This window comes from Hyperolius riggenbachi, chromosome 1 (assembly GCF_040937935.1).
Source record: "Hyperolius riggenbachi isolate aHypRig1 chromosome 1, aHypRig1.pri, whole genome shotgun sequence".
NCBI classification, from domain to species: domain Eukaryota; kingdom Metazoa; phylum Chordata; class Amphibia; order Anura; family Hyperoliidae; genus Hyperolius; species Hyperolius riggenbachi.
In genome coordinates this window covers 421661110-421688094 of record NC_090646.1, presented here as the reverse complement: position 1 = coordinate 421688094, position 26985 = coordinate 421661110, and the positions used below count along the sequence as shown (strand labels likewise).

The 26985-nt window shown below is 44.4% G+C and overlaps 1 protein-coding gene across 1 annotated transcript in view; it reads right to left on the bottom strand.

The window, feature by feature from the left end:
- The window catches only part of GCNT1 (glucosaminyl (N-acetyl) transferase 1), a 54273-nt gene that overhangs the window by 27050 nt on the left and 238 nt on the right, over window positions 1–26985 (bottom strand). The gene's annotated exons all lie outside the window — the stretch shown is intronic.

The window sequence follows — 26985 nt, the reverse complement described above, 5'->3', positions numbered from 1 at the left end:
ATTTCCCAGATTAAACCCGGGAAAGCACCGGGGCCAGACGGATTTCCCATTGAGTATTATAAATCATTTAAGAACATACTGGTGCCCCAACTATGCAACGTTTTTAACAAAATAGCTGAACCCGAGGTCTCTGAAACATTTCCCCCTCAAACACTAGAATCACACATCTCTGTCATCCTTAAACCCAATAAGGACCCATCATCATGCGCCAGCTATAGGCCTATATCTTTATTAAATTTGGATTTAAAGATCTTCTCGAAAATACTAGCCAATAGACTGGCTGCCCACATGCCAAACCTAATACACTGGGATCAAGTGGGTTTTATCCCGGGAAGAGAGGGAAGAGACAACACCATTAAGACCATTAACGCTATCCAGTCCGCTCGGTCAAACAACATTCCCCTAATGCTTCTTTCCACTGATGCCGAAAAGGCCTTCGACCGGGTGGACTGGACGTGGATGATGTCTGTACTCAAACACATTAACATGGGTCCCAGAATGCTAAACTGTATAAAGGCTCTTTACTCCAACCCCTCAGCACGCATCAGAACTAACGGCACTTTATCATCTCCGGTACAAATATCCAATGGCACCCGGCAGGGCTGCCCTTTCTCGCCCCTCATATTCGCCCTTACGCTAGAACCCTTCCTCTCCCACGTGCGGAAAAACCCCGACATCAGAGGTCTGACTCAGGCTGACCAACAATTAAAAATAGCCGCATATGCAGACGACCTTCTATTTTATATATCTAATCCATCAATCTCTTTACCAAATTTACTGAATGAATTCAAACGCTTTGGAGAACTTTCATTATTCAAGGTCAATCTAGACAAATGCGAAGCCCTCAATATAAACCTACCGCAAGACCTGCAACGCAGGCTAGCTGAAAACTTCCCTTTTAAATGGAATGACCACCACATAACATACCTGGGTACCAAAATCACTCCCAACATTAAAAATATATTCCTTAAAAATTTTCCGCCGCTCTTGGACACACTAATGTCAGATCTCAAAAAATGGGACAAACCATATTTCTCATGGTTTGGTCGTATAGCCATTGTAAAAATGAACCTGATGCCGCGTCTCTTATATTTGTTTCAGACGCTCCCAATACAGATTCCCAACTCCTTTATGAGGAGGACACAGATGGCCTTCAATAGGTACATCTGGAAGGGTAAGCCCCCCCGCATCCAAAGAAAAATCCTCTATAAGTCTAAGCAGACAGGTGGAGTAGCGCTTCCTGATGTGCAAAATTACTACAACGCGGCAGTCCTCACTAGATTGGTTGACTGGCACAGACATGCGGACACTAAACAGTGGATAAGTCAGGAGCAGTCTATGACGTCGTACCACCTGCACAATCTGCCCTGGTCGTCAAACGCCCCGAAACTAGAGTGGTCTGGTTCAGATCTAGTCCAAAATACCCTGAGAGTTTTTTCCACGGTTCGATCTAGTGCCACAATGTCCCCATGGCCATCCCCACTGATACCTATATGGGACAACCCAACCTTTGTACCGGGCTGTGACCCAGGCTTCCTGAGATTTTGGAAGGCAAATGGTCCTAAAACAGCTCGAGATATGTTTCACCTAAAAGAATGGGCCTCCTTAAACATGCTGAAAAACAGATACCAAAATCCTAAGCTAGACTGGTGGGGTTCCCTACAAATTAAGCATTTCCTCCAAGCCGCCCATCTTGCCCCCTCATCTCTTCGCACTTTTTCTGAATTTGAAAATATGTGTCAAGCCACGGGACCACTGAAGAAGACCCTCTCGCTAATATATGAGATGCTCTCCAACTCAGATGTCGATTCCCTGCCTTTCATTTCGGCCTGGGAAGCAGATCTGAGAGTTACCTTCACCACGTCCCAAAAAACATCCATGTGTATATATGCCCATAAGACGTCCTCTGCGTCACGTATCCAAGAGATTAATTATAAAATCCTCTCACGATGGTATCACACGCCCTTAAAACTAGCAAAAAATTTTCCAAATAAAGACCCTAGATGCTGGCGATGTAAATCTGCTGAAGGAACCCTGTTACACATCCTCTGGGAATGCCCCGACATTCAAGCGCTGTGGAAGAGGATTGAAGTGTTATTAAAAGAAATGTCTGATAGAGAGATCCCATTCACCCCACAATTCTATCTCCTTAATATTAACAACTGGCGCATGAGGTCTTACAAGGGCTCCGTGGTGAGACATATTCTAAATGCAACTAAAACGCTTATACTCAGACAATGGCGAAGCACTCGATCACCATCCTTCCCTGAAATTACTAGAGAGCTAGATCTGATCTATGATATGGAAAGCAATGTGTATGCGATACAGGGTAGATCTGAAAAGTTGTCCAAAACATGGAGACTATGGCTGACATATAGAAATTCCACCGATTTCAAACAGATACTGGAAGCTGAAAGTTAGCCATCAAGGGCTAACATACATAAGCTCTCTGCACCATGACCTCTTGATATTGACAGAAAACAAAGGCTATTATAAGAGCAATAGACATTGCCCTGGCAGACACCCCTGAGACTTCCCAAGTTCTATGTTTTTGTTCTTTTTTGTTTGTTTTGTTTTTTCTTTTGTGTTTCATTGTTTTAGGTTAAATCTAACTTTTGTGCACAATAGGCTATATAGAGTGGATGTTCTGATAGCTCCCTGCATTATGTGTTATCCACCTTAGCGCTATAATCTTGTGTACTGTTATATCTTAGCCAAAGCTATGCTTTTATGAAAGTTCACTTTTTGAAAAAGATAGGGCTACAGGGTCAGCTTTCTATACTCTCTCTATATATGTAATAAGCTTTTAGCTCATGAAAATGTAACATCAGTCATGTCTATTGGCAATATGCTTTAAATAAAAGAATTTGAAAAAATAACTGCCATCTCCCAACAGCTTTACGTTGCTAGGACATATTTTACAACATCAGATTCTACAGATAAAAGACATGGATGGAAAGTCATGTTGTTGCACTACAATCTGCCAACACTAATTAAAGCCAGGGGAATTCCTAGAAAGTCAGTTTTGCATTCAGGTAGCAGCCAGTCTTAGAGAGTTTCCCCAAAGACAACGAATTATAGTAATTAGCTATGTAAAAGGCTACGTAGTTATATAAATGTCTAACAACAAAAGGATATGGGGATAGATAGATAGATAGATATATATATATATATATATAGATATATAGATATATATAGATATATAGTTAGTGCCTGCTAACTATGTTTTGAACAATCCATCAGGGCAAGGTGAGATGTCGCTCCTCCCAGAAGCAGGAACAGACAGAGCACGTTCCCTATATAAAAACAAGAAAAAAAAAAAAGTCACATGGTCAGTACACCCTCAGTGCGTTTAAAGGAGTTATCAGGCTTTTAATAGCAATATAAGGGCTACTTACCGAGGCTTCGTCCAGCCCCAAACTCCCAGCATGTCCCACGACGCAGCTCTCCCTGCAGCCGTTCGCCGCCTCTGCCTCCCGGTCCGCGGAGATGATGTCAGGCCGACCTCCAGGTCGGCCTGCACTGCGCCTGCGCGAGCGGCACTGTCAATCAGCGCCATGTTGACCGGAGTGTACTGCGCCCCGGTCCACGTGTCGGTGATTGACAGCGCCGCTCGCGCAGGCACAGTACAGGGCCTGACGTCATCACCGCGGACTGGGAAGCAGAGGTGGCGAACGGCTGTGGGGAGAGCTGCGGCGTGGGACATGCTGGGAGCTTGAGGCTGGACGAAGCCCCGGGTTAGTAGCACTTATTTTGCTATTAAAAGCCTGATAACTCCTTTAAGCCAAGTACCCGACAGGTGAACAACCTCTAACCCACAAATGTGCTCCCATATCACAAAGACAAGACAACACCCGGGTGGGATTGTTGCCCTGAAGGATTGTTCAAAACATCGTTAGCAGATACTAACTGTTTTTTTTCATACAATCCTTCAGTGCAAGGTGAGACGATTAACAAGTAATACAACCTCCGGGTGGGACCACCGCTCTGAGAACTTTTCTTCCAAAGGCTTGGTCATTAGCAGACATTGCATCAATACGATAATGACGAATGAATGTAGAAAAGCTTGACCACGTAGCCGCTTTACAAATTTGCTCAGGTGAAGCCCCTGCACAATTAGCCCATGACGTTGCCACAGCCCCAGTGGAATGCTTTAAATGATGCTGGAACATCCAAATCCATAACTTTATATGCCTCTATAATTGCTAATTAAATCGAAATTAGCTATGGTGGATTTTGAAGCTTTCTGACCTAAAGTTTTACCAGAATGTCAAATAAACAAATCAAAAACTTTCTGATTCTAGTACACACCTCCTAACATGTGAAATATCTTTTCTGTCTCACATTTCAGATTCACAGAAAAAGTAGGTACAGTGGTTTGCAAAAGTATTCAGCCCCCTTAAAGTTTTCCGCATTGTCACATTACTGCCACAAACATGAATCAATTTTATTGGAATTCCACATGAAAGACCAATACAAAGTGGTGTACACATGAGAAGTGGAACGAAAATCATACATGATTCCAAACATTTTTTTTACAAATCAATAACTGCAAAGTGGGGTGTGCATAATTATTTAGCCCCCTTTGGTCTGAGTGCAGTCAGTTGCCCATAGACATTGCCTGATGAATGCTAGTGACTAAATAGAGGGCACCTGTGTGTAATCTAATATTTATGAAGGCCACTACTGTCACATTGTCACACCAAAACATAGTGATTATTGACTGAGCTTCCATTAAAGGAGTTATCAGGGATTTTTATAGAAAATAAACGCTACTTACCGGGGGCTTCCTCCAGCCCCAAGCTCCCAGGACCTCCCTCGCCGCAGCTCTGCCTTCAGCCGTTCGCCGGAGCTCCGACCCGGACCCCGGCGATGACGTCAGAGCGACCTTCAGGTCGCCCTGTACTGCGCCTGCGCGAGTTGCGCTGGTGGAGTGATGTCACTTTCTGTATTTGATGTATACCCGCAGTCACTGTGCACCATTCGCCTGGCTGTCTCCTCACCGCTGAGCTGAGGTCTGAAGTATGCCGCAGAGCAGCACAGCGAGGAGCAAGCAAGGGGGAGCTGAACTTTGTGGAGGCTAGAGGGGACCAGGACAAGAGGCAGGCGGGTAATTAAGTGACAGGCAAACCCGGAGTGTACCACCTGCTGAACAGCAAAGTACCACTGGTGGTACGCGTACCACAGGTTGAAAAGCCCTGCTCTAGAAGACATTTTTGTAACTTCTGAATATGGGCCAATGCCCATGGTACTGCTAACATTGTGAAAGACATTAGACCCACCACTCGAGAAATTATTCTCAATTATGTATTGGGGTCCAGTGTTCTCCCCAGAAATTTTTCCCAGCTGGGTGGCATGAAAAAGTAGCCGGGTGGGGTGAGATGAGAGAATGCAAGGCCAGTGCTTCTGTGAGTAACTATGCTTACAGCATAGGAGGAGGCAAGCCGATGACAGCCGGGTGCTCACCAAAACTAGCCGGGTGGAGCACTCGGCTAAAAGAGCCTGGGGAGAACACTGGGGGTCCATTTATAGAGATTGGATAGCAAATTTTAGTTTCAGAACCTTTTCTGGAGGAAGAAACATCTTTTGACTTGTTGAGCCTATTGTCATTCCCAGAAAAATAACTTTTTGACTTGGAATCAATGAGGACTTCAGATTGATAATCCAACCCAGAGACTGAAGATGGATACTACTTTCAGGTGATTTTCTAGCTCCTTCACCGGAGGTGCCCAAAATCAGTAAGTAGTCTAGATATGGGATTACTAGAACAGACTCTTCTCTTAACAGAATTAAAGCTTCTCCCAGAATTTTCGTGAACATTCTTGGGGCAGAAGCTATTCCAAATGGGAGGCAAATGAATTGAAAACGCATTACATTTCTGTCTACCTTTACCGCAAATCTGAGAAATTCCTGTGACTTTACTTGAATCGGAACATGCCAATAAGAGTCTCTTAGATCCAGAGACGCCATGAATGGTCCTGGAAACAAAAGATCTCACACAAAAAAAATAAATAAATAAATTCATTCTATTCGAAAATTATTTTTTTTTTGCTCTGCAACGTCCTGCTTTAATATTTTAAAGAACTCTGCCGGGTATCCGTCAGGGCCTGGAGATTTTTGGTTTGCTAGTCCTTTGATTGCTTCCCTGACCTCCTGCACAGTAATTTTAGTATTTAATTCTTGTATTTGATCTTCCGTGAGTTTCTTAACTGGGAGAGCTGTGAGAACCGATATGAGTCTAGATGGGTGGAGGAGTATAATTTTTCAAAGTTTTTAAATATGGTATTGATGACTTTTGGGTTAGATTGTGGATCCCCTTTCTCATCTTTAAGTTTTAAAGAGACTCAGTAACAAAAATTGCATCCTGTTTTTTATCATCCTACAAGTTCCAAAAGCTATTCTAATGTGTTCTGGCTTACTGCAGCACTTTCTACTATCACAGTCTCTGTAATAAATCAATGTATCTTTCCCCTGTCAGACTTGTCAGCCTGTGTCTGGAAGGCTGCCAAGTTCTTCAGTGTTGTGGTTCTGCTATGAACTCCCCCTTCCAGGCCCCTCTATGCACACTGCCTGTGTATTATTTAGATTAGGGCAGCTTCTCTCTTCTCTCTTATCTTTTACAAGCTGGATAAATCATCCTCTGAGCTGGCTGGGCTTTCACATACTGAGGAATTACAGACACAGGCAGAGCTATTTGCAGGAAGAAACGAGCAGCCTGAAACTTCAGTGCATGAGAACTGCAGGGGGAAACAAACACACAAATGATCTCTTGAGATTCAAAAGGAAGGGTGTATACAGCCTGCTTGTGTATGGATGTATTTTCTATGTGTGGACATACTGTACATCAACCTACTTCCTGTTTTGGTGGCCATTTTGTTTGTTTATAAACAAACTTTTTAAAACAGTTTTTAACCACTTTTAATGCGGCGAGGAGCGGCGAAATTGTGACAGAGGGTAATAGGAGATGTCCCCTAATGCACTGGTATGTTTACTTTTGTGCGATTTTAACAATACAGATTCTCTTTAAAGGGAACCAGAGATGAACGATTCACACAAAATAAACATATCAGTTGATAGCTTGTAAAGAATAAATGCTCTACCTGATAATTTCACCACTCTGGTGTGCCTTTTTGAGTGTTTTTTATCCATTATTGCTCCAGGAAATATCCAATATGGCCGCCGGCTCATATTCCTTCTGCTTCCAGGTTATGAGGTGTTCTGGATGTGCTGTCTAGGCTATATGATGTAATGTAATAAAATACATGAGGGTGCTTCATCTCTGGTTCTCTTTAAGGCTTGCTGTGGAGCTCCTTTTAACCTTGCCATATTTGCTAGCAATTTCCCAGCTTTCTCCCCACATTTATGGAATTTAAGGGCAGTGTGTGGTTTTTGAAGCTCTATCTGTAATTTAAACCATATATCTCCCTTGAGCTTTGTTTCTTGCCATTTATCTCTGTTCTGTGGGGAATTGTTTGTACCTGCCATAGGCTGCTCTTATTTTGGCCACTTTCTGCTCATATCTTTTGTGTGCTTTTTTTTTTCTTCCGGATACATATGCAATGATTCTAACTCTTATTACTGCCTTCCCTGCTTCCCAAAAGAGGACAGGGTCATTTTTTTTGTTCTGGATTTTCCATGACATATTCCTGCCACCATAACTTCATCTTACTCTCAAAGTCCTCATTACCATATAGGGTACTTGGGAAACGCCAGATGATATCCGAGCCTCTGGGATAGGAGTACTCCAGTTCTAACAAGATTGGAGAGTGATCTGAGATCACTAAATCTTCTATTGTGGTCTTTGAGATTCTGGGGGCCAATACATTTTGAGTTAGGAATAAATCTATCCTTGAGAAAGTTTTATGTGTGGGAGAGTAGAACGTAAACTCATGTTACAAAGGGTGAGTATATCTCCAGGTATCTATCAGAGCACAGGTCTCTATAAAAGATCCTAAATATTTGTCCCTAGATTTGAGGGTTTTTTTGGAGGACTTCTGTCTTCCCAGAGGCTCAGTACCATGTTCCAGTCTCCCCCCATAATTATTTGTGCATTTCGCTCCCCCAGTAGTTTAGTTTATTTTGCAGTTGTTGGAAAAATTTGTCATTTTCTGTGTGTGGCCCATAGACATTGTAAAGGGTAATTTGTTCCCCTAATAATTGGAGTTGTAGCCTAGACCATCGTCCCTCAGAGTCATGCTCATGGCATATTACTTTACAATTGAATTTTTTGTTTGTTTAATAGACATAGAACTCCTGCTTTTTTTCCTACTGCTGCCTGCCGAACCGTATACTTCACTAACCCAGAATTTTTTCATGTATTTAAATTGATCTTCTGCCAGATGCGTTTCTTGTAAGAAACATATATCTGGTTTGAATTTGCCTAAATGTCGCAAGATTCGAGATCTCTTGCCTGATGACTGCAGGCCTTTTACGTTCCAGGAAATTAATTTCATTTTGTTTTGATTAAGTTACTGAAGATATGGTCCAAACTGCAACTCCATTAGTTGTTAAATTCAATTGAAAACCGACGCTGAGAGATAAAAGAAAACATCCCACCCCCACCCTTTCCCAAAACAATCCCAACCCCACCCCATTTTGCTGAGCGACTTCTCCTCTTCCCCGCATGTTCACTCCCTCTTCCCCCGACTTTAAAGAGATACCAGCATTCAAAGCAAATAAAAGTAAAAATAAAAAAAACTCCCCAATCACATGTCATCACAGGCATAACAATTCAACAGTTGAGAAACTTCAAAGCATAACCGTATACTTGAAAGGGTCATAGAATCACCTCAAAAAGACATTATGGAATTTTAACCATTTAGCAAAATATGAGTGTAGGTGAAAGTACCATTTAAGACATGCTCTGTATTGCTTTTAAGCTAAAAAAAAAGCTTAATAAGATATAAGTGGCAGTCCACAGTTTCTTTAACCTGCTGAGCGGTCTGGACGAGCTCAGCTCGTCCAACACCGCCAGAGGCTGCCGCTCAGGCCCTGCTGGGCCGATTTTCGTCAAATAAAGTACAGCACACGCAGCCGGCACTTTGCCAGCCGCGTGTGCTGCCTGATCGCCACCGCTCTGCGGCGATCCGCCGCGAGCAGCGGCGAAAGAGGGTCCCCCCAGCCGCCTGAGCCCAGCGTAGCCGGAACAAAAAGTTCCGGCCAGCGCTAAGGGCTGGATCGGAGGCGGCTGACGTCAGGACGTCGGCTGACGTCGATGACGTCACTCCGCTCGTCGCTATGGCGACGATGTAAGCAAAACAAGGAAGGCCGCTCATTGCGGCCTTCCTTGTTTATTCTGGGCGCCGGAGGCGATCGGAAGATCGCCTCCGGAGCGCCCTCTAGTGGGCTTTTATGCAGCCAACTTTCAGTTGGCTGCATGAAATAGTTTTTTTTAATTTAAAAAAAACCCTCCCGCAGCCACCCTGGCGATTTAATCAGAACGCCAGGGTGGTTAAAATCAGAAGATGGATCCCACTTGATGGGCAAAAGAAATCCAAAAGTCAGTAGCAATGTGACACATCTAGTCCTCTGTGTCACGAGTATCTGCTTCCGCATCCATCTCTGTCAAGAAAGATTGTACTTCCTCTGGCGTGAGAAAAGTGTGGATCTTTTCTTCATGATCAGTGAATTTTAAAACTGCTGGGTACATCAAGGCAAATTTTATCTTCTTGCTATGTAAGGTATTACAAACTTTATTGAATGCCTTGCGCTTTTGCGACACCTCAGCCAAGAAGTCATTAAAGATGCGAACTGTATCGCTTCTGATTATTAGGTCCTGACCTTGTGCTCTATATGCCGTCATCAGGGCTACTTTATCCGCATAATCCAGGTAGCGCGCCATAATCATGCGAGGAAGGCCTTTTTTTGTTTTTGGGCCCCACTCTGTGCGCGCGTTCCACTTTAAGTGGGGTTGGGAGGCCTAGCATTTTTTGGGATTTGCTCTGAGCATAATTCCTGTCTTCTGTGATTCCCACTATTCTTAAATTGTTTCGTCTAGAGCGGTTTTCCAAGTCCTCTATGCGTGCATGCGCTTCTGTATTATGGAGGAGCTGCTCTATTGTTATATTTGCTTTATGCAAGTCGTCCTCACAGGAGCTTGGCCTTTTTTCAATTTCAGCGATTTTTTTTTGTGCTCAGAGATATCCTTTGATTGTTTTTAGCGACTTAGCTAATGTCTTTTCTATAGTAGCTTGTATGTCTGGGGCTAGTGCCTTTCCCACTTCTGCTGCTAGTTTCTGGTAGTCTATGCGAAATTCCCCTTGTTTACCAGAATCTTCCTCCTCTGGGTTGTCGGCATCCCAGTCTGGGTCTTCTCTCTGGGGCGCACTTTCTTTGGCTTGCCCACGGCCTGGAGTAGCTTTCACTGCTGCTTTGCCGCCCGCCATCTTGCCAGGCCCGTCTTCTACGTCTGCGGGTGTTTGAGCGGGTCAGGTAGCGATCCATACAGCAGCCGAATCGCTCCTGAGCTTCCCCGCTCCTATTTCGCCACGCTTTCAAGGCCTGCGGGTGAGTGTGTGTGGCGATCGGGGAGGTTAATGCTGGCTCTCGGTCGGAGCTCCTCCCTCAGGCTGTCGCCGCGCGGGCGCCCGGAACCGAAGTCCACGAAATGTTTTCTTTTTCATGAATGGATTCAGGGATTTCAGGTTTAGAATCAACCTGTATTTTCCAAACTTTTTTTTACAACAAAAATTGTTGAATAAAAGCCCCTTTTTTGCTCTTTTAGTGGTACTCTGAATTACCTTCTGATCCAACATATTCTGTAGGATATTCAGAGTCTCTGGAACAAGGAGCGGGGTCTTTTGGGGGTTTTCACAACACATATCTTGACGGAGGAGGGCGGGCAAATTCTATGAGATACCCGAACCGAATTAGTTCACGAAAGAATGGACTCTTTGCCCCCACTGCCAGAAATGAGTCATTGTGACTTAGATTGGGTTTCTGGAGCTTTGGTTCTAAAACTCCCTTTACCGATCTGTCAAAAGTCCATCTTCTACCTTTCTTTTGGTCTTTTGCCTGTTCCTTTTGATCAGTTCTGGTCTTACAAAAAAAATCTCTTATTAGCTACCACCTTTTGTTTCCTAGGGAAGGTTTTCTTTTTATTAGATGTCCTTTCCAAAGCTGAATCTAGCTCTGGACCGAACAGAAGGTCTCCTGTAAAGGGAATACCACACTAAGGGTGCACGGTTTCTCGGTTTTTAATCAAAACCGCAATTTATTATCTTCTGATCGTCAGTCCCTTGCAAATCGTACTGACATATTTTCAGTTGTTTCACACTTTTTGGTTATGTACTATACTTCCACATGTGTTAATTCATAGTTTGGATGCCTTCAGTGTGAATCTACGTTCAAAGTCATGAAAATAAAAAAAAATTAAAAAACTCTGAATGAGAAGGGGGGGGGGGGGGGGGTGCGTGTATATATACATAAACTCAGCCCGTTATCGTCAATTAGGCATGCCACAGATTTTCATTTGATCCGATTATAATAACCGAATCAGAGGGTCAATTGGCTGCCATGTCCCCCGATGTATGGCCACGGTTAAGGTTCAGTTCTTCATTCACCTGTGCAGCCTGCAGAGCAAACGGGGTGATTGGGAGGTGGAAAGGGTTGTGCCAAGGTCAACTTTCAAAGACTAAAATCTGCATAATACTTTAATGGATCTGGAAGTACTGATCGTTTTAACATGCTTGCTGGAGGCAATGTCTGATCAACATCTTAAATAGAAACATCTGATTCTACTATATATTGAGTGAATGGTCAACATAAACTATCCGGTTGGTATCTGAATGGAGAAGTGTAAACAAAATCCAGCCATAGGGTCCCCAAATCACATAACACATGGGCAATTTGGGGTTGATGTAGAATATCAACAAGTAGACACCCTTTGCACCTATATATATATTGACTTCCTGGTATTTGGGCAGGATATTCAAACAGCTAGATCAGTTCACTGTAGCAGTTAAATTTGGCCAAACCTGGATCAAGATTTCTGACCAATTTGATCACTTTATGGCCTTTCACATGGGAAGTGATGGAGGATCAATGGCCACGTAACGTACTACATAAAGTGGAAAACAAAAAAAAAAAAAAACAAGACCGGTCAACATTCTTTTCTGCTCAAATCTAATACAGATTGAGTGGTCATCAGGGTGGTAGACTCCATCACTAACCCCCCGATCGATTTCAGATTAGGGAATAATCAATAGCTTGCCATAGTAGGCAGTTATTGACCTTTATGTGGCTTGGTATAGTTTATGTGCATTGTTCTTTAGTCAGCACTATGTATGGAGATAGTGGCAGGCTTGTGAATTTTTTTTATGAGGAAACAACCTACAATGTAATTTTTTAATCACTGCTGAGTGGTCACACTTCAAAATCTCTGAAAAGACAGACAGACAGACACACACACACACACACACAGACACACACACAGACACACACAGACACACAGACACACACAGACACACACACACACACAGACACACACACACACACAGACACACACACACACACACACACAGACACACACACACAGACACACACACACAGACACACACACACAGACACACACACAGACACACACACAGACACACACACAGACACACACACAGACACACACACACAGACACACACACAGACACACACACAGACACACACACAGACACACACACAGACACACACACAGACACACACACACACACACAGACACCTTTAAAACTACGGGCATTTGCATAGGAATTTAGTTAGTTTGGGTAGCATTACACTGACATGTTCTGTCGGGGAGAAGGTCTTTTCACAGACAGTAAAAATAGCTTTATCAGGTTAAAATGGAAACTTGGCATGGTAAATCATGTCACATAGACAATAAACAAGTTATGCTAGACCCTAGGAGGATATCACACACAACACATTTCAAGTAATTTCCTTTGGAATCTGTCAGTTAATATTTGCAAAGCAAAAGAACTATCAGAGGGGTCACTTTCATGTCAGCTTCCTAACAGGAAGTCGAAAGTAGAAATGCACAGCCAATACAATGCAAAGGGCAGAATGAGAACTTAGTTTCACATATTCAGAACTTGCCAACTTCCATGCTCTGTTCTGTCGTACGTTTGAACACCATAAGACATTTAAAGGGAACCTAAACTGAGGGATATGGATGTTTCCTTTTAAACAATACCAGTTGCTTGGCAGTCCTGGTGATCTCTTAGGCTGCAGTAGTGGCTAAATCACAGACCTGAAACAAGCATGCAGCTAATCCAGTCTGACTTCAGTCAGAGCACTTTAACTGCATGCTTGTTCAAGGGCTGTGAGTAAAAGCATTAGAGACACAGGATCAGCAGGACAAGCAACAGGTATTATTTTAAAAGGAAAAATCCATATCCTCAGTTTAGGTTCCCTTTAAGTGTCTCTTTTCGTAAAGTATCTTTAGGAGATCAGTTCACAATGGATTTTCTGCCATGCACGCTGCCCTTCAGATGAATCACCTACAGGCTTTTTAGACACTTTTACCTGGTGAACCCGCAATTCCATCTGCAGCAGTACTAGGATTCCTATATTATGGCTTACGTTAAAACACTTTTGTAACACAATCAATTGACAATTCTCCTCATGCATTTTTGTAAATTTCATACTGTTTCAGGAGATGCTGATAATTTTCCCCATCTCTGTGAAGAGGTATGAAGCTTCACTCTCTGATTTGCCTGGGTATGACTCTAGTGTAAATGTTTTCCTATAAATGGGCACCAAGTGGCAAAGATAGCGCTCTAGTGACTTAAAGGGAACCTTAACTGAACGGGGGGGGGGGGGGGTAAAGAGTTTCAATTACCTGGGGCTATTATCAGCCCCCTGCAGCAGTCCTGTGCCCTCAGAGCCGCTCTGGAATCCTCCGGTCCCCCGCTGTCACTTAGTTTTGTTTTTGACGACACACCAGTCGGCCGGCCGCCACGCGTATTATTGGACGCATTCCCTACTGCTATTAGCGCTGTTGCCGCATTCTGCACGCGTAGATATGTGGCAACGCGTATGTTTGTACGCGTTGCGGTCCGCAACAGCGCTAATTGCAGTAGGGAATGCGTCCAATAACACGCATGGCGGCCGGCCGACTGGTGAGTCACCAAAAACGAAACTAAGTGACAGCGGGGGACCGGAGGATTCCAGAGCGGCTCCGAGGGCACAGGACTGCTGCAGGGGGTACCTGGGGCTGGTAATAGCCCCAGGTAATTGAAACTCTTTACCCCCCTGTTCAGTTAAGGTTCCCTTTAAGAAAATGTCAGAAAATCTCTTCAGGTAACACAATATTCAAAATAAGGCCTTGTTCACACATCAAAGCGCAAATAGCTGTGCAATTGGAATAAAACGCCCACACGCCATCTGCACTGCCGTACATTGTGCTGAAGATACCATTCACTACAGTGAATGGGTCAGTGCTGTGATTTGTGGAAAAATGTGTGCAGCAGTGCGACAACGCATCGCAGTGCTGCGCAGTACATGTAGTCTGCACATCAGACAGGGCACTTTATGCACGGGTTTCTTGTGTGTCGCACATTATATGCATTGCCGATATGCACACTGCACCATGTATACTGTGAAAGAGGTCTAAGCAAAAAAAGATGGCATCACCGATGAAAAAAAGAGACTAAAGTCTAACAAAGATTTTAGGAAATTGTGCTGATGACAAAAAAGGAGCAATACTCGCGTGGCCACCTCACCACTGACATATTCCAATCAGGATCACAATTTCCGAAAATAAATCTTCTTTGTTGTTAGACTATATAGCTTAAAGCGGTATTGTCACCATAAAAATCTAATTTCAACAGCAACTGGTCTGAGTGTATTAAGTGATAAAGATGCTAATCCTGCATTCATAACTTTTTTCTGCTGTTATGGTTTGGAGTTATTACATAGTATAGGAGCACTGGCCCTAGTGCCAAAAAGTTGCTGGGAGTTCTTTTTATCTATAAAATATATTCCTCCTCTTCCATTCATTTCCCTGCTTAGCTGATCACTTGTGTTTACAAGCAAGGCTGAGGTGACTCAGTGATTGGATGTGTAAATATATATTATAGAGATAGATAGATATAAAAAAAAAAAAAAAAAAAAAACTTACTTTTCTTCCTTCTCTCTTTCTACTAATGTCCCTGTTCTCAAGATTACTCATGTTCAGCTAGGATGAGTTCTTAGAAGTATCTCTAAGTAAAAGTTTTACGCCACTACGTTATAAATAGAGCCCTGGCGTAAGAGATGTGGGCCCTACTATCTTATAATCTCTATAGGTGCCCTGGGATGTGAGTTCCCCTTTGGGCTCCCAGGCACCTAACAGTTTTTCTAAAGGCTAAAGACCCTCCTCTGATGTGCTATTCTACTCGGATAGTGTTATTTTATTATCTTGTGTATGTGAAACTTGATAGGTTATGTATACATTCCTATAGGTTCAGCGCTGGTTTGCTGAAAAATTGTGCATTGTATCTATCGCACTTATACTTGACCATTTGTTGTACACTCCTCCTAGATATAAGATTGTATCAATGCAAATATGGCTTTGTATATCCTTGTTATACTGTTAAAAAATAGTTAAATAAAGAATTTACAAAAAAAAAAAAACTCTGGGAGGAGGGCAGCTAATGAATACACAATGAGCAAGAGAAGGGAGGGGGACCAAGAGTCAGGGAGGATATGATGTCAGCATTAACTTGGCAAGATGGCCACTGCCTAGAATAGGATTTTCTGCTTTTCCATAATAAAATTCACAGGAATCATTACGTGGATAGTACAATACATCTGTTATGTAAGTAGAGGTAGTATTTATCTACTCATATATGTGGTTTTTATTTCTAGGTTAGCATGGGTGTCGCTTGTTCTTTAAAGAGAACCCGAGGTGGCTTTGTATAACGTTAGTGGGGCACAGAGGCTGGTTGGGCACACTAACACCAGCCTCTGTTGCCCCATTGTGTGTGTCAAAGACCCCCCTGCTCGCCGCTATACCCCCGCAATGCTGGCGACACGCAGCGTGTCGCCAGCACAATGTTTACCCTAGCGCTGTCTGTCAGCGCCGCTCCGCCGCCTCCTCCGCATCGCCGCTACCCGCCCTCGTCCCTTCCCTCACGCTGATTGGAGGGAAGGGACGAGGGCGGGTAGCGGCGATGCGGAGGAGGCGGGGGAGCGGCGCTGACAGACAGCGCTAGGGTAAACATTGTGCTGGCGACGCGCTGCGTGTCGCCAGCACTGCGGGGAGGATAGCGGCGAGCAGGGGGGTCTTTGACACACACAATGGGGCAACAGAGGCTGGTGTTAGTGTGCCCAACCAGCCTCTGTGCCCCACTAACGTTATACAAAGCCACCTCGGGTTCTCTTTAAAGCAAGAGAATGTATAAATGATCCATAGGGAAAAACAGCTGTACAAAGTACATAAGCGAATATATGCTACTCGGAACTATAGAAAGTACACGCAGCATAGTGAGAGGACACCATTCTGCATTTACCGGTACACATCTCTTTATCAAGCGCTTAGAACAACTAGAGAAAAATGTTAAGCACTACCTGGATAAGCAGGTTCTCTTGTTTTTTTCAAGCACTTGGTAAAGGATCATTTACAACCAGAATGGATTGGTACTTTTCAACCAAGCGTAGTTTTTGCATCTGTGGATCATTACATTTTTCCACGGCTTTAAACTCATACTCCAAAGAGAGTCATTCATGCATGTCAGAACATTACATGACAGATGAGCTGAAGCTAGCTTTAGCCTAGGTCCACACTACTCCGTTTACAGATCGGATCCGTTTGAAACTGACCCAGTTTGGTATTTTTTTTTTTTGTCCTCCGTTTTTAACTCTTTAAATATGTTTGGAGCATATGTTTCCGTGGAAACACATGCCTAGGGGGAGTGGGGACTGGTGGGGAAGCAGCCAGGACGGAGATGACAGCGGTCATAGCTATTTGTGCAAAACTTGTTAAAATGTAAAGTATGCAGCGTGCGGGGAAGCGTACCTTCTCTCCTTGGATTCCACGGCTCACCGCTTGACTTCCTGCAATGTCGTCCCCTATACTTCAGAGGGCGGCATTGCAGGGAGTGACACAGCGAGCGGAGGAAGTGGAGAGAAGGTAAGCTCCCCGCATACTTTACATTTTAACAAATTTTGCACTAATAGCTGGAGGGGGAGTGGGGACCTAGGTGAGGAAGGGGGGGGGGGCCACCCCCCTCCCCGCCAACCGCTGTCACCCCTGTCCTGGCTGCTACCCCACCCACAGTCTTACACAAACTGATCCGTTTCTGTGTCCAAAACCACCAGTGTAGAGGGGGTCCGTTTTTACATTGCGCTTCACTGCCCATCCGTGTATGCGGGAGCAATCACGGTCCAGGAAAATGCTGCAAATCCGGACCGTCCGTTCAGGTTTTTAAAACTGTTCCCCCTGAACGCAGAGGGATCCGTTTTTTTGTTTGTTTTTTAAGTGAAGAAGGCTGCTATTTTTAACATTGGTATCCGTGGCTCAGTTTTTGACCCGCGCCAAAAAAAATTGAGCCACGGATACGTTTTTAAAACAAGTGTGAACCTAGTCTTAAAGGAAGTATTGATCCTGTTGTTGCCATCTCCTCTCAATATCATGTTTGCCAGACGTTTTGGTAAAGTAGTTTGAGTCGCTGGTCAAGAACAAGCCAGTGGAATCAAGCATGCAAGTAGTCTTCATGGTTCCTTTTAATCTCCTATCAAATGAACCAGAACTAAAAATTGCTTGCACACCAGTCATCCGACACCCAGTAATAGCCAAAAACCATAAGGCACAGGTATCGAACTCCAGCCCTCGAAAGCCATAGCCATTGTGTTAGGGCCCTTTTCCACTAGCAATCGCTAGCGTTCACGCTGAACGCTAGCGATTGCTGAATCGCAATTACCGGCGATTCCCCGACGTTCGCGGCCGCGATTTTGCTATGCTATGCACTGCATAGCAAAATCGCGGCAATAATCGCTCCGCCGCGCGATCGCGATCCGGTCAAAAACGAATCGCGGTAGTGGAAATGACCTACCGCGATTCCTATGCTAAAAGCAAACTGTAGCGATTTGACAAATCACTAGCGGTTTGCGGTTTTGCGATTAAGCAATCGCAAACGCTGTAGTGGAAAAGGGCCCTTAAGGATGGACTTGGAAATGGAGAAATGTGTTCTACTTAATAAACACACCTTTACTGAGTCGGTGCTATTAATTTGAGCTGTCCCAAAAAATGTGTGAGGTCCTCGGACCTTGAGGACTGGAGTTCAACACTCCGCCTTAAGGTCTATGAAAGATCTGCTTGCTGTGGGAGACACAAGCCCCAGGTTAAGTAAAACACACACACACACACACACCTCAATTCAGGAGCCTGTAGACGCAGGCGTTCTGTCAGACTTAACTCCGTCTCAACATAGGCCACACACCCAAGTAAAAAAATTCTGAACTCTAACCCCTGCCTCATGTCATCAATTATCCTCAGAAGCTTCCACCATAATCCTTGTCTCATGTCACTAAGGATGACATGAGGCAGTGATTAGTGTAATGCTGGATACACACTATGCGTTTCCGCGTGCGACGCGGCCGTCGATACGCGTCGATTCGATTATTTCCGAACATTTCCGAACGAATTTCGATGATTTTTAGGTCGAATGCCATGTAAAGTATGGCAAATCAACCTAATGATCCATCGAAGCTTGAATCGGACATGTCGGAAATAATCGAATCGACGCGTATCGACGGCCGCGTCGCACGCGGAAACGCATAGTGTGTATCCAGCATCAGATTCTGAGGTTGGGGATGATACAGGATCCTGAGGTAACGGAGATTAGCTAGGGATTAGACTATAAACTCCTGAGGGCGGTAAGTGGCATTAGCCAGGGAGCCCCCAATATCCCTGTCAGTCAAGTGGTCCCTGTGTTCACCTCCCTTCACCCTTAGGCTTTGTTCACATCTAAAATTGAAATCGCAAACAATTTTTTTTTTTGCGCATTTCCCCACCCTCCCGGCGCTTCACGCTTTTGTACAAATAGCTTTTGTAAGCGCTTTTGCAGAGCGATTCCGTTTTTTTCACTTCCTGACGTCAGTCAGGAAGTGAACTCTTTCACCTGGAAATGAACGAATACAATGTATTTATTCATAAAAGCGCAAAGGAAACTGCCTCATAAAGCGATTTTGTGGGCGTTTAGTGTTCTTCCTATACCTTCCATTAGAGCAAAATCGCCCCAAAAATGGTACAGGCACGGCTTTGCGGAGCGCAAAGTGGATGAAACGCGCTGATATGAACCTTCTCATAGAGATTCATTGCACAAGTGTTGTGGGTGATTTTGAAAATCGCCTGCGCTTGAATAAAAGGTCAAAAACACCCTAGATGTGAACAAGCCCTTAAAGAGTTGTGTCTCCATTCTGCGCTCCTCTCCCATCCTCCGATGCAGATGTCTTGTGCTCTGCTACCCTCTCTCCCCTGGATGTAGGATGCAGGCAGTGGCACTTACGCTCTGTACCGCTGACGCCATTACACCAGTGACACTCTTCTGTATTGTGTCTTTAAGCAAGTCAGGACCCTAAGGGCCCGTTTCCATTAAGTCCGAAAAAGCAAAATTCTCTGTATGCGAGCCAGACAGTTAAACGCTGCCTATTCAGACAGTAGCTTGCCAACTGAAAGGCTGCGAGTTTGTAACAGCACCGATGGGGGGGGGGGGGGGGGGGGGGGGAATTGGAGTACAAGCAGCTGTGTAATATGCATCTCGCCAGGGGCGTTCAGGGGGCCCCCCCTCTCCCACATTAGACACCTATATAGGAAATCCGGCCATGGTCTCAGCTAAGAATCTGTATATGCAGCAAGCACATTGCTCCCCTCCCAACCACTCCCTCTAGGCTTGCCCCATTTATGAACCTCTTCTTTTTTAATTTTTACTAGTATAAATTGTATGTCATACTGATTAATACGGAATACAAGGACAAAAAAAAAAAAAATACAAAACAGAAAAATATATAACCATTTTCAATTTTGATCTGGTCATAAGGTTTAGTGATTCTTTTTAAATAATGTCAACCGCCTGGCAGTTTTGCTATACCATTGCTATACCAATTGCTATACCAATTACTGGCTAATTTTATCTTCTCCATATAAAATGAGGTTCTGCAGATTGAGTACTATAAACAGATTGTGTAGGTACGGTCTGATACTACGTGGAGGTGGTGAAAATGGCAAATCATTGGCCAATCAAAATTGGACACGTTTACCAGGATGTAGCGTCTGCCAGCAAGTTGCCTCCTGTTTGTACTCCCACCTTGCCAGTTTATAGGACAGACTGACATTTGCATACAAGTCTAAAAAACTGAATCTCTCACAGATCTGATTATACAAAATAATTTCCATCTCAATTTGCAGCCTTCTGTGTGTGAAGAAAGTGTTTGCATTTAACTGTAAGCACTAAAAAGTTAACACATGTAATTTTGATTGGCCAATTTTACTACTAGTGCCCCAGCGTGCCTCAGTGTAGCGCCAACCATGCTCTGCATAGGAACATGAGCTCCATTAACCAGAAAACTACCACACCCAATGCTTCCTGTGATGGCAGGAAGGCTAAGCTATGCAGATTTTCTCTCTGCAGAAAAGGCCACGTTCACAGTGATGTGTTGAGGTGCACTGTGCAGGCATTGTAATGCGGCTTACCGCACTGCAATGCACTACCTATGTAATGTTTACAATGTGGCGTGTGCATTGGGGCATACTGGGTTCCGTTTGGTACTGCATGCAGTGCATTATCACTAAATGCATGCTTTAACAGTAAGGGAGAAGCCCACTTTTAATTGATTGTATGCTTCACTGTCCTTGGAGTAACAAGTGCATAACATGTGGTGCTGCTGTCCTGATTCATTGCATTCCAGCTGTGACTTGGAATGCAACACAATGGCGACAGTGAACGTGGCCTGAAACTGAGGTGACCACATTTAAAATGGTTGAAAATCCCATTGTGATGTTTAGATCTGAACAAAGAGTTTGTGTTTCTTTAATCATTTCTGCCACTGGTACATGAGCGGCAGCTGCTACAGGCGCAGAGATACAATAGTTACATCCCTGCAGCTTAGGGGACTGTGTGCGCGATCGTGCGGGCAAAAGCCAGTGATCGCGCGGTTACCAGCAACAGGGGAGATTGACTGCAGGGGACAAAAGTCCCCTGAGCCAATCCGTTCCACAGCTAAGTTATTTTTTAACAAGGGGGGCAATCACTTTTTCACACAGGGCCATGTAGGTTTTGAGGGTTTTTTTCTCACTAAATAATAAAAACCATCATTTAAAACTGCATTTTGTGTTTAATTATGTTATCTTTGACTAATAGTTAACGGTTTTTGATGAGCAGAAACATTTAAGTGTGACAAACATGCAAAAGAATAAGAAATCAGGAAGGGGGCAAATAGTTTTTCCCAGCACTGTATAGGATAGATAGGATATATTATATATTAAAAAAAAAAAAAAAAAAAAAAAAAAAATTAGAAGAAGGAGGATGGATACAATTATTTTTCTCATCAGTTTATTTTCACCTCGGATGTCCTTTAAGTATATATAGGGTAAGTTAGTCTCAGACGTAGTCACCCTGGCGGTATTGTCGAGCTGAGCTCGTCCAGCAAAAAACGTGCAAAAAAGTTAAAGGATACCACAACTGATACTAAGTTTGCGGCCAGGGCTGTGGAGTCGGTCCAAAAATCCACCGACTCAGACTCCTCAGTTTAGGATTCCTCCGACTCCTCGACTCCGACTCCTCTAATTTGCATATTACAATTTTGTTGATTAAAAGTATGTAACATGAAATTCGTCTCTTAACTGCCAACGCTTAGGAATTTTACAAGACAACTGAAGTGAGAAGGATATGTAGACTACTATATTTATTCCCTTTAGACTAAAACTAGTCCTTGGTAAGAGTACTTGTAAAAGGTACAAACCGGAACAAAAAACATCTATCAGGCCCTAGGCAATGTAAGTGTGGGTACATGTAAGAATTATGTGCAGGTACTCTGCAGGGGAATGAGGAGATTGTAAACAGACAACACCTCTGTGTTCAATGTGCACAGCATTCTCAGTGGATTCCCTGCAGCTCTGTGGGGAGTGCATATGTAGAGTATAGTACTACTGTGTAACAAAGTAAACCTGAGACAGATTAAATTAAAGTTTTATACATACCTGGGGCTTCCTCCAGCCGCCTTCAGGATAATCAGTCCTTCGTTGTCCTCCTCCACCACCTGGATCTTCTGCTATGAATCCAGGTACTTGAACCAGTCGGGTGTAGTGCGCATGCACACACTCCGCCGCCAGGAGCATACTACACCTGTGCAGCACTATTGCGCAGGTGCAGAATGTTCCTGGCTGTGGGAGCGGCATGCGGCCGGACAGCGCTGACTGGCTGAATTACCAGGACTCATAGCAGAAGATCCGGGTGGTGGAGGACAGCGAGGGAGTGATTAGCCTGAAGGGGGCTGGAGGAAGCCCCAGGTATGTATAAAACTACTTTTCATCCGTCTCAGTTACCCTTTAATTTGTAGTCACCAAACCAAATTTTAACAACATATCAAATTATTTGATTTCATCAGCAAAGAGAGTGCGTACATTTGCATAAATCAGCATCAATGCAGAATTATTTCCATTTCATTGACCATCTCTATTAGTGACACAGCTACACATCAGGCTTTATTCTTACAGCATAGATGTTATTTAGTATATATAAGAGATTCCTGTGTACACATCATATATACAGTCACAATCAGATATGTATATCTGACCTTAAAAATACGGGGACTGCTTTATTGAAGCAGCACAAGTAACTCATTTTGATTGGTTTATTTCATTTTTGTGGACTAAGCACAGCTATTACTGTATATATACATTATTTTTAATGACTATTATCTGAGAAATAGAACATTGTATCATATTTTCTATTTTAATTACAGTTACAAATTCATTAGGAGTCGGAGTTGGTGCATTTTTTCCCCGACTCCGACTCCAGGCACCCAAAATTGCCCGACTCCAACTCCGACTCCACAGCCCTGTTTGCGGCAGTGTGTGGGGGAGTCCAAGTAAATACCTTCAGCTCCTCCTGTCCCCCTCCGCTCTTCTAATATACCTTCAGGTGCCCGGCGACTCTTGACCCCCCCCCCCACCCGGACATACTGCGCCCTGTGCGCGCAGTACATCATCCCCTCTTCACTTTTGGCCGGCGCATAATGATCGGCTCAGAAGCACTCCGATTCCTCTGCCTCCCCTGCGCTGTGTGTGCGCTCCATTACACTAAGCGGCACATGATTAGCATGTGCCGCTTAGTGTAATGGAGCGCACACGCAGCCCAGGGGAGGCAGAGGAATCAGAGTGCTTCTGAGCCGATCATTATGCGCCGGCCAGAAGTGAAGAGGGGATGACATACTGCGTGCACAGGGCGCAGTATGTCCGGGTGGGGGGGGGGGGGGTCAAGAGAGTCGCCGGGCACCGGGAGGTATATTAGAAGAGCGGAGGCAGACGGAGGGGGGCAGGAGGAGCTGAAGGTATTTACTTGGACTCCCCCACACACTGCCACAAACAGTTTCAGTTGTGGTATCCTTTAATGACGAGCTGAGCTTGTCCATCCCGACAGGGAGATTGCCTGTTTCTCTGCCCCGCCAGCTGCATTTTTCTCTCATCAGAGGGATTCCCCAGGATGGCTGGATGCCTGCCTGCATGCTGTGGGCAGCGATCTCAGCATGCAGAACAAGCATCCAGCCACCCTAGGGAATCCCTGGGCAGCGGATCGGTGGGCAGAGAATGTGCGTGCGGGGGTTCCCCTTGTATGCGGTGGCTGTGCGGGTGGGGTCCCCCATCTATGTGGCGGCTGTGCGGGTGTTCCCCCTTCTATGCGGCGGCTGTGCGGGCGGGGGGGATCCCCCTCTTCCCGATCCCCCCCCCCCCCTTCTCAGCCCGTTGAGTACATATATCTACTAACTAGAGCTCTTGCCACACGTATCCTTTCTTCGCGTTCCTATCTGCAATAGCGCTATTACAGAGGGAACCGCAAAGAAAAGATACGCTTGGCAGGACTGTGCTGGCCGCGACTCATAAGTTGAGATACGGAACGGAGCAGTGGCGGGAAAACGGAGGCTTGTGGATATATAGCACTATATGTAGCAATATTTAGAAAGTGCTGCATGCTGTGCGTTTAGCAATAAATCTGCTGCGTTGTGTGTGTTGCACATGCTCAGTAATTTTTTCTTAATGTAACGCATGCGCCGTTTTCGTTCCATCACTGTGCGACAAAAACGGCGCACCAAACAGGGCTAAAGAATGTACTATAACGTCCAAGTTAGTCTTTCAATGCATTGCATTAGGGGCACGTTATGCGACCTTAACGTCTCATCAAACGCACCATCCCACTGTGAAAGAGGCCTTAAGGTGGCCACACACACCACACAATTTTTAAATATCTGTTCAATTCAAGAATAGCAATCAATTTTTCTGACTGATTGTAACAATTCAAAAATCGGACCAATGTACTGCACACCTATGTTCACGGTGGCATAAGGGTTAGCGCTCTCGCCTTGCAAGCGCTGGGTCCCCGGTTCAAGTCCCAGCCAGGTCAACATCTGCAAGGAGTCTGTATGTTCTCCCCATGTCTGTGTGGGTTTCCTCCGGACACTCCGGTTTCCTCCCACGCGTACGTTAAAAAGGGCGCCGGGAAGAAAGGGTGCACGGTTTTAAACGATAAGCATGAATAACGTTTAAAAAAAATTGTGCTATATTTTGTTTAAAAATAATGTTTTATAAAGTTATACATCATTAAATAATGTGTATGAAATCGGAAATTGTAAAAACGTTAATCTTCCCTGTTTAAAAAGTGAAATTTATAATAACGTTTTATAAAACATTAATAAGAATGTTACTAAAGCTACACCTAACCCTACTCTCACACAGAACCCTCCCTGTACCTATCCCTAACCCCTAGACCCCCTGGTGGTGCCTAAACCTAAGACCCCCCTGGTGGTGCCTAAACCTAAGACCCCGCTGGTGGTGCCTAAACCTAAGACCCCCCCTGGTGGTGCCTAAACCCAAGACCCCCCCCCTGGTGGTGCCTAAACCCAAGACCCCCCCTGGTGGTGCCTAAACCCAAGACCCCCCCTGGTGGTGCCTAAACCCAAGACCCCCCCTGGTGGTGCCTAAACCCAAGACCCCCCCTGGTGGTGCCTAAACCCAAGACCCCCCCTGGTGGTGCCTAAACCCAAGACCCCCCCTGGTGGTGCCTAAACCCAAGACCCCCCCCTGGTGGTGCCTAAACCCAAGACCCCCCCCTGGTGGTGCCTAAACCCAAGACCCCCCCTGGTGGTGCCTAAACCCAAGACCCCCCCTGGTGGTGCCTAAACCCAAGACCCCCCCTGGTGGTGCCTAAACCCAAGACCCCCCCTGGTGGTGCCTAAACCCAAGACCCCCCCCTGGTGGTGCCTAAACCCAAGACCCCCCCCTGGTGGTGCCTAAACCCAAGACCCCCCCTGGTGGTGCCTAAACCCAAGACCCCCCCTGGTGGTGCCTAAACCTAAGACCCCCCCTGGTGGTGCCTAAACCTAAGACCCCCCTGGTGGTGCCTAAACTTAAGACCCTCCTGGTGGTGCCTAAACCTAAGACACCCTGTGATGAGCATTAATAACGTTTTAAAAAAATATTGTGCAGTTTTTCGTTTAAAATTTGTTTTAAAAAATTTTATTTTTATTTTTACAATTTTTCGTTTAAAAATAATGTTTTAAAAAATATTGTACTGTTTTTCGCTTAAAAATAGTGTAAAAATTATAAATCATTAAATAATGTGTAATCATGAGAAGCAGTTATAAAACATTAAAAGTCTACGGGCGCCGCTTTTAAAACGTTATTTTTCTCTGGCGCCCTTTTTTCCTGTTGGGCGCCCATTAAACGATATTTATTATGGGAGTGAATGGCGGCGCCCTTTTTGTCCACCTGCCTCATGCGCCCAAATTTTCTGCTTCCTCCTCCCACACCCCAAAAACATACAGATAAGTTAATTGGCTTCCCTCCCAAAAAAATTGGCCCTAGACCATACATGCACTACACGATACATACATATGACTATGGCAGGGACTAGATTGTGAGCCCCTCTGAGGGACAGTTAGTGACAAGACAATATACTCTGTACAGCGCTGCGTAATATGTCGGCGCTATAAAAATAAATAATTCAACAAAATAATTGAGAGCTCAGAAAATTTTGATTGGAACGTACCATCCATCACACACACTATACAATTCCTGTCCAATCTCCAAAAATCAGGAAAAAAAAAATTCGATCAGATTTACCAATCGAAAACAAAGAAAAGCTCTCAATTTTTTCAGGACAACTGATTGAAATGATCAAACTTGTGAAAAATCTGATCTTTTAATTGTATGGTGTGTAGCCAAGGGCCTGTTTCCACTACACACAGATTGGATGCTGGATGGATGCAGAAAAACTGACTCCAATGAATGCCTATGGGCCAGTTTCCACTAAAAGCGATTTTTCTGATGCAGATTTTCCCATAGGCATGGAGTCAGTCCATTTCCCATGGAGTCAGTTTTTCTGCATCCAATCTGCGTGTAGTGGAAACACAAACAAAAAGCTTTCAAAATAGATACTTGACTGAGTGGAGGGGCGCTTCTGAATAATTCAGAAAAAAAGAAAAAAAAAAAAAAAAAAAAAAAACCAACCAAAACTCATCACATGTATTATAATTGAAATACTGAATCACTGAAAGCAGTCATTCCATCTATAATACCATCTATAAAATAAGACCACATACTATAATAATGCTATGCAGGAGTTATTTAACTATCCCCAGCTAGGTACACGTTCGGTACTTGTGTCGGCAAATGTTACTGAACGGATTAAACCTGCAGTGTACCTCCCGTCTCTCACTTCAGCCAAGAGAAAGAAGCAAAACTTCACAAAGAAAGCTGCAGTTTTCTGCCGGGAGGTTTCAGCCCCACATAAAAGCAGCCTCAGC